Raw genomic sequence first — 12,817 nt, 5'->3', positions numbered from 1 at the left:
GGTTGTGATAGGTCAGCCCATAGTAACATCCTCAAACACGGTCTGGACCCAACCAACCACTAGATTCCCTCTGGATCTACCCGACACGCATGTTTCTCCCTCCAAGTGATGGCGGCAGTGCCGTCTGCAGAGGGGGGGGCACACCCTAGAGCCCCAAGACGGGCGTCTACGCATGCCACATCACTTTCACACATGCATCAGGACCCTATGCGGTGTTTCGATGGCATAGCTACACCCGGAAGGCCACCATGAAGCCATGTTGACCAGGAGACTAGCCCTTTGACTTTCTCCGGACGGGCTTTGACCAGTGGACTCTTCCACCTGGTTGCGATAGGGCACATAGGAACAACCCCGAACACGGTCTACACCTAACCCACCACTAGATTCCCTCTAGCTCGACCCGACCCGCGTGTCTGTTGGAGATATTTGAATGATGAAGGTAAAAGTAAGTAATTTAAAGACTCACATCTGGTGGCGGGTTAAGTTCGCGGAAAGGGTTTAGACCCACTTTGATGCAGTCTTCCGAATCTTCATTCAGAAGGGACTTTGTCATTTCATTGATGGCGTCATCAGTTTAACGCATGGAGCTGTGGTGTAGTGGATCCTTTTTACCACCCGTGTAAGTACACATTAAGCCGGATCGACGGCTCAAGGGTATGTTCCGCCAAGCAACCCAACATCGAACCAAGTCAATGCCAGTTAAACCGTTTCCCAGCAGAGCCTTGACCTTTGCAATGGTGGGGGCGAGCTTTGCACGTTCAGCAGCGGTAAGCTTTTCAGGAAGATGATGTTTTGAGTCAAGATGCCAGGCACGATAGTCTAGCAGTGGGTTCTCGTCAGCCGGAGAGGTATCCTTGCAATAAAACCATGTCTGGTTCCAATCTTTGGGGTGACTCGGCAAGCGAGCATAGGGGAAGAGAGCATCTCTTCTTCGTTGAATTGAGATTCCGCCAAGTTCCAAGCTGGGTCCGTTCGTGAACTCATTTTGGCGGTTCAAATAAAAATATTCCCTAAATAGTTCAACATTGGGATCCTCTTGAAGCTATACTTCGCAGAAAATTTGAAAGTTGCAGATGTTTGACACGGAATTGGGTCTAGTGTCTTGAGGATGAAGCTGAAAGAAGTGCAGAATGTCTCGGAAAAATTTAGAACCGGGCGGTGAGAAGCCCCGATTCATGTGGTCAGTAAAAACAATGACCTCATCATCCTTTGGTTGAGGTCTTTCTTCTTCTGGATTGGGGCCGCGATAATGCATGACATTTTTTTTCTGGTAAATAGCCGGTTTTGACAAAGTCTTTGAGCTGTCCTTAGTGACAATGGAGGGAACCCAATTACATGAAGTCGCTGTCTTTGGTGACATTGTGAAGAAAAAAGCCTAAAAGAAAGAAAAATTTATCGGTTTAAGTTTATTCATTAAGCCAGAGGAAAAGCGCTACAGTATATATTCAGAGTGGCGACTTAAAAGGGGCCTAATGACATATGACTAGCTATAACTGCTGATGTAAGCCGCCATGACAATACTGATAGTTAAGATCTATCAAGAAGAAGAAATTTGCTAAGTGATGGACAAACAGATTTCATAGACTGAAGCTATAATGTTGGATTTGTGGCAGTTCAGAAAAAGAAAATAAATTGAAACCTAAATATTGCAGCAGCAGAGGAACTAGCACAAGGGAGAGATTTCTGCATCTGTGAAGCAAGTTTTGTGACAATAAAAGGAATAGAAACAGATTTCCGCGCATTTTAAAGGACATATTTGGATCTAAGTAAGGACTGACTAGAGATACAGTGAAGAACAAATGAAGAACATCGAAGAACAAGGCTAAACCTAATGCAGATCTGACGCATAGGGAGATGAACACTTACAGATGCAGATGGACTATCGTGGAGGGGGGGTGTCGGTGTCAAAACTGGCGGATCTCGGGTAGGGGGTCCCGAACTGTGCGTCTAGGCGGATGGTAACAGGAGACAAGGGACACGATGTTTTACCCAGGTTCGGGCCCTCTTGATGGAGGTAAAACCCTACGTCCTGCTTGATTAATATTGATGATATGTGTTACAAGAGTAGATCTACCACGAGATCAAGGAGGCTAAACCCTAGAAGCTAGCCTATGGTATGATTGTTGTTCGTCCTACGGACTAAAGCCATCCGATTTATATAGACACCGGAAAGGGCTAGGGTTACACAAAGTCGGTTACAATGGTAGGAGATCTACATATCCGTATTGCCAAGCTTGCCTTCCACGCCAAGAAAGTTCCATTCGGACACGGGACGAAGTCTTCAATCTTGTATCTTCACAGTCTTGGAGTCCGGCCGATGATGATAGTTCGGCTATCCGGACACCCCCTAGTCCGGGACTCCCTCAGTAGCCCCTGAACCAGGCTTCAATGACGATGAGTCCGGCGCGCATATTGTCTTCGGCATTGCAAGGCGGGTTCTTCCTCCGAATAATTTATAGAAGATTGTGAACACCAGGATAGTGTCCGGCTCTGCAAAAATAAATTCCACGTACCACCATAGAGAGAATAATATTACACAAGTTCAATCTGCTGACGTATTTTGTGGCATGACGTCACACCACAACCAAGCCCTTACTAGAATCGTTTTTATCGTACCACCTCAGCGTGTTCAGCGAAGCGGTTTCCTTGGCACGTCTTGTCGAAGCAGAGGTCGTGTTCCCCTTATTCCGGGATTCCCATCAATACGGGCGTGGGTAACCCAACCGTGCCATTTATTGCGGCGCTTGGGAGATAAGCGAGTTTTACCAGGCCGGTGGGGACACATGTTTTTGTCCGTCCATATAAGGGGATAAAAATCCAACCCTTTTACCTGCGCCTTCTTCCTCCTTGGCTTATCCATCTCCGCGAACTCGAGATCCAGCGCCCAAGTCCACACATCTCACCCCAACCTTCTCCAACCATGTCCGGAGCGGGAGGCAAGTGGATGGCCTCCTCCATCACGGAGGGGCAGATCCAGAAGCTGCGCAGCGCCGGATATTTGTCCAGCAACATCGCGCATCGGCTCCCCGACGAGGGAGAGCTCATCCCCACCCCCAGGCCCCATGAGAGGGTAGTATTTCTTCCCCATTTCCTCCGCGGACTGGGCTTCCCACTCCATCCCTTTGTCCAGGGGCTCATGTTCTACTACGGCCTGGATTTCCATGATCTGGCCTCGAATTTCATCCTCAACATCTCGGCGTTTATCGTCGTGTGTGAGGCCTTCCTCTGCATCCAGCCCCACTTCGGCTTGTGGCTCAAGACCTTCAGTGTCAAGCCGAAGGTTGTGAAGGGCAGCCAAGCGGAGTGCGGAGGCGCCATGGTGGGCAGGGTGTCCCACATTACTTGGCTCGAGGGCACTTTCATGGAAACCATTAAGGGGTGGCAATCGGGGTGGTTCTACATCACCGACCCGCGTGACCCTGAATGGGCAGTGGCCCCGAATTTAGATCTGGCATCCCCACACGGCTCACCTTCTGGAAAGAGAGCGGCCGGATCTAGGGCGATTCGGAGGAGCTGACCGGACTCCAAGCCTGCATCCAAAAGCTGGTGGACAAGAAGCTTAAGCTTGTCAACGTAGTCCAGGTCATGCTCATCCGCCGGATCCTCCCGGGCCAACGACGGGGCTTCAACATGTGGGAGTTTGATCCGGCGCAGAACCAGACTTTAAGCGGGCTCTTCGACACTACGTACGAAGATGTCTGGAAGGTGCTGTTCAAGGGCGCCGAGGCTCCCGCATCCGCTACCGAAGATCGCGGATTCAGCTCGCAGCGTCCGGCTGACGAGGTAAGTGATTTTGTCCTTTACGGAATGCTCGTTTTCCATAGTTTGACTCTATCCGGGATCTAAACTCCCCTTTCCTTTGACAGGACTGGCTGGCAAAGGCCGAACAGACTATCTGTCCGGCCCCATTGCCAGAGGACCCAGCGGACGCCCGCCTAACGGGGCTGCTGGCTCCGGCACCCCACGTGGTGCCGGAGAAGAAGGCCAAGAAGAAGGCCACGGGTACTCGAAAGAGTTCCCATTTTCAGGTGTTATCGGATGATGACTCTGAGGCCGACTCCTCCCACAAAGGTGAGGAGGAGAAGAAGAAAGCATCTCCCCCAGTGGGGGGAGGAAAGAAAAGGAAGGCTTCCCCTACGGGGGAGGCCGAAGGGTCCAAGAAGGGAAAAACTCTTTCCCCGGACTGCTCTGCCAACGCCAGTGATGACGACGAGGACTGGCCTCCAAGGGCCAAGCCCCTGGCGAGATCGTAAGTATCCGGACTCCCGAATAAATTCATGGTTTTTCTTTTCGCCACATAATGTCTTTCTAATGCCGCATACAACCCTACAGTCCGCCCAAGGATGATCTTCCCGCTTCGTCAAGCGGGTCCTTAGGTGCGTCGGATATGGATTCTCTTCCGACTGCCTCCACCCCCCGTGATGCGGACGATGCCGAGGTGGGATCCCGAGAAGGGACCCACCAGGAGGAGGAGGCCCCGTAGGTGTCGCAGGACAACCTCCTAGACTTTGCACCGGACTCGGCCCCGGAACCCATAGTGGCTCCGGAGTCCGGCAGGCGACCCCTTCGTAAGAAGGGCAAGACCGTGACGCCGGCAGCCTCCGTCCAACCGGAGGTGCCGGATAACTTGCTGGAGGCGCTCAATGGCGCCTCCATTGAAGAGGAACACCGCACTGTTATGAGTGCGGTGATTCAGAAGGTTCAGCTCGCCAAGAGCGGGCTGACCGAAGCCTGCAGCAGACTTCTAACAGGCTTTGAGGTAAGAATTTCGATATATATAAAATGGTACCGCATAGACAGTAGCCCCTGATGCTCGATTCGGTGTTTGGAAAGAAAAGCCGGACTGAGGATCTAAAAAGATTTACGCAGGAGTCATAAAAAATATGTCAATATGGGATTGCAGGCTCTGCTGCTGACCTCCGCCGCACTGACTGTGGAGGTCAATACTTTGAAGGAAAGCCTCCAGCGGTCCGAGAATGAGCTCGGACATGCCAAGAAGCAGCTCGAGGAAAAAGAAGGTGAGTAATACCTTATTAAAATTGTACCTTATAGAAAAGGATTTGGTTGCAAGAAAAATGACAAGGATAACATGGATATAGCAGGGGCCACAAACGAGGTGGTGACCCTGAAAGAGGCGGTGTCTGCGGCCGAACGTAATGCGGCCGCGGAACGCACCGAGCGAGAGAAGCATGAGGCGCGGGTGGTGGAGGTACAGCAAGAGCTCCAGGCTCTCATGGAAAAACATGAGAGTTTGGAGCGTGACTCAAAGACTCGAGAGTCCGAGCTTGCGACGGCTCTTGAGAGTGCCAAAGCCGCTAAGGCCGAAGCCTATAAGGCCCTCCAGGAAATCGAGGCGTTGAAGAAAATAGCGGCGGGTAAGGCATTTTTCATGCAAAGTAAGCATGTGAGTGTGAATTACCTATCACTTACCCGAATTCGGAGCTCTCCAGGAGCGTTCGCAGATCTGCCCCGCAGCGTGTCCGATACTGCTGCTTTCTACAGGGCCGAGGAGGGGAGCTCGACGGAGAAGGTCTTCTGGTCTCAGTATGCTGAGGCCGGACATCCGGTGCCCCTTAGCGACCAGCTGAAGCAGCTGGTCGAGCTCCACAAGGCGGCCGAACACGCCATGAAGGGCCTCATAGTTCGGCTGTGGCCTAAGGAGGCCATGCCTGGGAGCTACTTCGGCCTGGTGCGTCGGCTGGTGGATGCGTGTCCATGGGTTGAAGTCATCAAGCACTCCGCCTGTATTGAAGGTGCCCGTCGGGCCCTTGCCCGCGCAAAGGTGCACTGGGGCAAGATGGATGCCCAGAAGCTTGTGACGGACGCGCCACCGCAGGGCAAGGAGCATCACACGCCCGAAATGTATTATAAAACTGTCCTGAAGGGTGCCCGCATTATTGCGGGTGAGTGTTCCAAAGATGTAATTTTTGAGTAAACTCGCATTTTGTTATCCTGTGCGCTGAAAACTTAGTTCATATGCGCTAAGCAACGCTTGTTAATTTAAAATATTACCTTCTGTGCGGCTGTTTATCAAATCTGAGAGATGGCTAGTCGTCGGCTTCAGCCCCCATGCCACGATTGCTGGGGTGTTCGGGATAAATTTGAGCATTCTTGTTCCCATTTTTGGGTCCATCTAGGGAGGCGCTCAACACAACGAACAAGGCAACCAGACTTATAATGCTTGAACACTCTCACTTAGCCATAGAATTCTATAATTTTAAATTTTGGCGAAGCCCCTAGTATTCGGAAGGCCGAATTTGGGGCGCTATCCACGCCTGGGCCGGACAAAGTCGGCTCCTCGCTCTAAGCGGCATAAGTCTTTAGGGACTCGCAAGAAACCTCTCGAACAGCGACCGGCTCTCGCCTCATCATGACGGTCAGTTTTAGCTTTCTCCACTGAGGCGCTCGCCCAGCTCAACTGGGGCGCAATCGCAGTGGTTCTCCCAGTGCTACCTTAGCCGATACAACGGAACATAAGGTACCAAAACATGGGAGCCGGGCAAACCCAACTATTGACCCAAGAACATGATTCGGAGCCGATGCATATAATGATATAAGTTCGGGGTGCCGCACTTGTGAAAGTGTTCGGACTTATCACACCGTAATGCGGGAAACATAAGCCCCTGGTGTATTTAGCCGTACCAAAGTGTACGGATGCAACATGTCATAAATGAACATATGTATAAGAAAGAAAGGCAATTGGAAGCGAAAAAGGTGTTGCATTGCTTTATTGAAGGAAAAGAACTGTTGTGAATGCAGAACGATACAAATGGTACGAGAAGCAGGGGATGGGACTATGAAACATGTCCCCCCTCCAGGGGTAGGCTACGGAGTGGTGTATGAAACAAATTTAATGCTCTTAATGGAGACCACCTGGATATTCGTTGTAGCCTTTCTCCTTCCCTGGCTGTTGCATTGTGAGTTCGGCAGGTCTGCTGCCGGACAGGGCTTCTGACGAACGGAGTCCTGTGGGTAAAAATAAAAAGGAAAAAAGAGAAAAAGAACGACACACTTGAGAGCCCCTGGTGTGGTTGAGCCGCATTCTGGGCCTATGGTGGTCGTGCCCCTCTCCCCATGCCCATGGTATCTCCAAAGCGTAATGGTGTACGCGAAGGACATGTCTTGACATTTTGCAGGGGCTGGGGTTGGGGCCGCACTGCTACGCGTGCTCGGAACGTGCCAGGTGGTCTTGTTGTAGGTTACTCCGGGCGCGTTTAGCCGTGTCCGGTCGCTTAACTGCCGGACTCGAGAACTGCCTTAAGAGGCTGCACTGTACTTCTGCCGCGAGAGCTGCTGTATGTTCCTCCGTTTGGAGAGAGCGTTCAGTGTTTCTGTTGACCGTGATGACTCCTCGAGGGCCTGGCATCTTGAGCTTGAGGTATGCGTAGTGCGGCACCGCATTGAACTTTGCAAACGCGATACGTCCGAGCAGAGCGTGATAGCCACTGCGGAATGGAACTATGTCGAAGATTAACTCCTCACTTCGGAAATTATCCGAGAATCCGAAGACCACTTCCAGTGTAACCGAGTCTGTACAATTGGCTTCTACACTTGGTATGACGCCTTTAAAGGTTGTCTTGGTTGGTTTAATCCTTGAGGGGTCTATGCCCATTTTGCACACTGTATCCTGATAAAGCAGGTTCAGGCTGCTGCCGCCATCCATCAGGACTCTGGTGAGGTGAAATCCATCGATGATTGGGTCTAAAACCAATGCGGCGAATCCGCCGTGGAGGATACTGGTGGGGTGGTCCCTTCGGTCAAAAGTGATCGGGCAGGAGGACCATGGGTTGAACTTCGGGGCAACTGGCTCCATCGCGTATACATCCCTGAGTGCATGCTTCTGCTCCCTTTTGGGTATGTGTGTTGTGTATATCATGTTCACCGTCTGCACCTGTGGGGGGAAACCCTTCTGTCCTCTATTGTTCGGCGGTCGGGTCTCTTCCTCGTTATCGCTATGCAGCCCCTTGTCATTGTTTTCAGCAATTAACTTGCCTGCCTTCTTGAATACCCAACAGTCCCTGTTGGTCTGGTTGGCTGGTTTTTCGGGGGTGCCGTGTATCTGGCACAAGCGGTCGAGTATTCGGTCCAAATTGGACGGACCCGGAGTGGTTCTTTTGAATGGCTTTTTCCGCTGACCGGGTTTAGAGCCTCTGAATCCGGCATTGACTGCCGTATCCTCACTATTATCGCCGTTAATGCGGCGTTTGTTTTTGTTTTGACGCGACCTGCCATTACGGTCCTTGATATCTGGACTGCCAGAATTTTTGCTAAGGTTGTTGTTGCGTGCTAGCCAGCTGTCCTCACCCGCGCAGAAGCGGGTCATGAGTGATGTGAGGGCTGCCATGGATTTCGGCTTTTCCTGTCCCAGGTGCCGGGCAAGCCACTCGTCGCGGATGTTATGCTTGAAGGTCGCGAGGGCCTCCGCATCCGGACAATCGACGATTTGGTTTTTCTTGGTTAAGAACCGTGTCCAGAACTGTCTGGCTGATTCGTCTGGCTACTGAATTATGTGGCTTAGGTCATCAGCGTCTGGTGGTCGCACATACGTGCCCTGGAAGTTATCGAGGAATGCGGCTTCTAGGTCTTCCCAACTCCCGATTGACTCTGCTGGCAAGCTGTTAAGCCAATACCGGGCTGGTCCTTTAAGTTTGAGTGGGAGATATTTGATGGCGTGAAGATCGTCACCGCGCGCCATGTGGATGTGGAGGAGATAGTCTTTGATCCAAACCGCGGGGTCTGTTGTGCCATCATAAGATTCAATATTGACGGGTTTAAACCCTTCGGGGATTTGATGATCCATTACTTCATCTATGAAGCATAGTGGGTGTGCGGCGCCTCTGTACTGGGTGATATCACGACGGAGCTCAAAAGAGCTTTGTCTGTTTTGTTCGGCCCGTTCGGACTTACTGTGTCCGGCGCGACAGCTGTCGTCGCGTATCATGGGGCGTCCACGTGATCCGTAGATCGATCTTGATTGTCTTGCCTTATCCTCCAATATATCTCGCAAGTCCGGAGAGTTCCCCTGTGGCCTTGTGCTTTTCGAGCGATGCCGGGGTACGGTTCTCGTGATGGGCCTAGAGGCCTCTCTGTCGCGACCACGGGGTGGTCGGTCAGCCGTATTGTCTGCTGGTGATGCAGGTTCATACGCCTCCTCCTCTAATCGGGGGAGCAGCTTGCGTTTAGGGTAGCTTTTGGAGGGGCGTTCGAGCTCATGCTCTTCGGCCGCGAGGACTTCAGTCCATCTGTCGGCTAGCAGATCTTGATCAGCTCTAAGCTGTTGCTGCTTTTTCTTGAGGCTGTTTGCCGTGGCCATAAGCCTGCGTTTAAAATGCTCTTGTTCGACGGGATCCTCAGACACGACAAATTCGTCGTCGTCGAGGCTCGCCTCGTCTCTGGAGGGAGGCATATAATCCTCTACCTCTTCTTCTGCCGCTCTCTCATGAGGGCTGGCGTCTCCGTCCTCCTGTGCCGAACCTTGCTGGAGTGGGTTGTCTTCGGCACTATCCGGGGTGTTATTATCTCCGGTGCCGGAATCTTCATTCTTGCTATGGCGGGATTTAGAGCGGCACCGCTGACGCCGGCGCTTGGGCGTTTCTTGGGGGGGTCATCCTCCGCTGCCCCTTCGCCATTCCCATCCTTTGGGATATCCACCATGTATATGTCATATGATGAGGTGGCTTTCCAGTGCCCGGTAGGCGCTGGTTCTTGGTCGTCTCCGGCATCGTCGTCCATACCGTTGATGTCTTCGGAGTCGAAGTCTAGCATGTCGGTTAGATCGTCGACAGTGGCTACCAAGTAGGTGGTGGGTGGGCTTTGAATTTCTTCGTCGTCCGCATCCCAACCGTCCTGGCCACAGTTCGGCCAGGGCTCTCCTGATAACGAGAGATACTTTAGCAAACTCAAGATGTCGCAAAAAGGTGAGTGTTGAAAGATGTCCGCCGCGGTGAACTCCATGATCGGCGCCCAATTGGATTCGATCGGAGGGGGCGCGGGAGGTTCGGAGTCCTGCGAGGAGTCCGGCGCCTCGGAGCCGCGAGCTTCGTGAGGGACAAGGTCAGTGTTCGGCTCTATCGCCGTAGAGGTTGCAGCCCCCGAGGCGGTGTCTAGCCATCCTTCCTCGATCTGCGCAGCCGGCTCTGAATTGAAGATAGGAGCGGGCTCGAGTGCGGCCTCCAGGGTACTGTCCGGCCGCAGAGCTAAATCATGCTCGTCGTGACAATAGGCACGCTCGGCTGTGGCTCGAATCCATTGAGGATCAAGTCCCCGCGGATGTCATCCGTCAAGTTCAAACTTCCAAATCTGACCTGACGGCCAGGGGCGTAGCTTTCGATCTGCTCCAGATGGCCAAGCGAATTGGCCCGCAGTGTAAAGTCGCCGAATACGAAGATCTGTCCAGGGAGGAAGGTCTCACCCTGGACTGCATCGTTGTTGATGATCGAAGAAGCCATCGAGCCTATCGGTGACGACACAGAGGAACTCTCAATGAAAGCACCAATGTCGGTGTCAAAACCGGCGGATCTCGGGTAGGGGGTCCCGAACTGTGCGTCTAGGCGGATGGTAACAGGAGACAAGGGACATGATGTTTTACCCAGGTTTGGGCCCTCTTGATGGAGGTAAAACCCTACGTCCTGCTTGATTAATATTGATGATATGTGTTACAAGAGTAGATCTACCATGAGATCAAGGAGGCTAAACCCTAGAAGCTAGCCTATGGTATGATTGTTGTTCGTCCTACGGACTAAAGCCATCCGGTTTATATAGACACCGGAGAGGGCTAGGGTTACACAGAGTCGGTTACAATGGTAGGAGATCTACATATCCGTATCGCCAAGCTTGCCTTCCACGCCAAGGAAAGTCCCATCCTGACACGGGACGAAGTCTTCAATCTTGTATCTTCACAGTCTTGGAGTCCGGCCGATGATGATAGTTCGGCTATCCGGACACCCCCTAGTCCGGGACTCCCTCAGGGGGCACACCCCGGAGCCTCAAGATGGGCGTCTGAGCATGCTACAACACTTTCACACATGCATGAGGACTCGATGCGGTGTTTCGGTGGCATAGTTACATCCAGAGGGCCGCCACGAAGCCCCGTTGACCAGGAGATCTAGCCATTTGACATTCACCGGATGGCTTTAACCAGTGGACTGTTCCACCTGGTTGCGATAGGTCATCCCATAGGAACATCCCCAAACACGGTTTGGACCCAACCCACCACTAGATTCCCTCCGGTTCGACCCGATGCGCATGATTCCCCCCTCTAAGTGACGGTGGCAGTGCCCGTCAGTGGAGGGGGGCATACCCCGGAGCCGCGTGCCGGGTCCTTTCACCTGCCACCACGCTTCCACATGCATTGCTACCCTCAGGTACCCCGTCCCATCTAACCCTGACACAGTCGACCGATGGATCTAGCCCTTTGACTTTAGTCGGACAGGGTTTGGCTGATGGACCTTTTCACTGGTTTGTCATAGCCTAGCCCATAGCTACACCCCCGAATACGATCCGGGCCCAACCCACCCCAAAATTCCCTCCTTGACGGCCCGACGTGGCCGTTTTCCCCCTCCGTGATACGGCGGCAGCGACGCCCGTGAGGGGGCACACCCCGGAGCCGCGTGCCGGGTGCTTTCACCTGCCACCACGCGTCCACACACGTAGGAGGGCCCACCGCAAGACCTGGCAGTATTTCTACCCCTAGGTACCCCATCCCATCTAAACCTGATTCCCTTCGTGTCGGCCGTTTCCCTCCTCGATTACACGGCGGCAACGACGACCGTGTGGGGGGGGGGGGGCAATCGATATATAATTGAGGTATGTTTTTTGTTTAGATAAGGCACATTTAAGTTTAAAAATCAAAAAATAAATAAAAAGAGAAAATAAATAAAATAGGAAAAAATTAGCACAAAATCTATGCCGACGGCTATGTCGTCGGCATAGCTACGCCCACGGATCGACGATGCCCTAGATCAATGAGGTGGCATAGTACGCAGATTGATGACATGGCAGAGGCCATGGGCCAGGCTTATACCGACGGCCAGGCCGTCGGCATACCTATGCAACTCCCACGGACCCCCGATGGCCTCCAATCGATGACATGGAGAGGGCGCGGATCGATGATGTAGGCAAAGCTCTGCTGTCGTCAAAGCTATGCTGTCAGCATAGCTGTACCGACGGCCCCCGTTAGCTCCGTCGGCGTAGGACCGACGCCGCCAAACAGTCATCGCTTACCGGGTAGCCGAGCCCGTGGCTATGCCGACAGCCCGACATAAGCCGACGGCCACCATAGACGTACAACCAGCGCTCCCGATGGCCGTGGTATGCCAACGGCCCCCGTCGACATAGGTGGACATATGTTGACAGCTTGCCTATGCCTACGGCTTGACCTAGGCCGTCGGGATATATCCATCTATGCCGATGGGGGCCATTGACATAGATACGTCCGTCAGCAATTAGGTAAATTATGGTAGTGTTTGGACGGTAGCAGGAACCGTGCTGTCACCTTCCCCGTCTGCTCCTCCCGGCCCTCGGCCGTGATGAAGGGCACCTGTCATGGCCACCGGCTCGGGCTTGGAGGAGGTGATCACTGGTGCGGCGCCGGCATGGCGATCGCCTCACCGTTAGCGTCGCCACTAGATAAGGTGATGACTGGTGTCGTCATGGCGATTGCTTCTGTCTTGGTGTTCTACCGCTTGCCGAAAACAGTCCTCTGGATCGCGTCAGCATTTTCTTCCTGGTGCACCACTGTGTCTCTGACTACACGACGCTCCTTGCGCTTGCAACTGCACGCGCGGCTATCTCTATAATGGCAACCCCGACTTGACAT

General features: G+C 52.9%; 1 pseudogene; it reads right to left on the bottom strand.

The window, feature by feature from the left end:
• The window catches only part of LOC119279747, an 86,530-nt pseudogene extending 73,713 nt beyond the window's left edge, over nucleotides 1-12,817 (bottom strand).

Source organism: Triticum dicoccoides, chromosome 3B (genome assembly GCF_002162155.2).
Source record: "Triticum dicoccoides isolate Atlit2015 ecotype Zavitan chromosome 3B, WEW_v2.0, whole genome shotgun sequence".
NCBI lineage: Eukaryota > Viridiplantae > Streptophyta > Magnoliopsida > Poales > Poaceae > Triticum > Triticum dicoccoides.
This window is presented reverse-complemented; position numbering and strand designations above follow the sequence as displayed.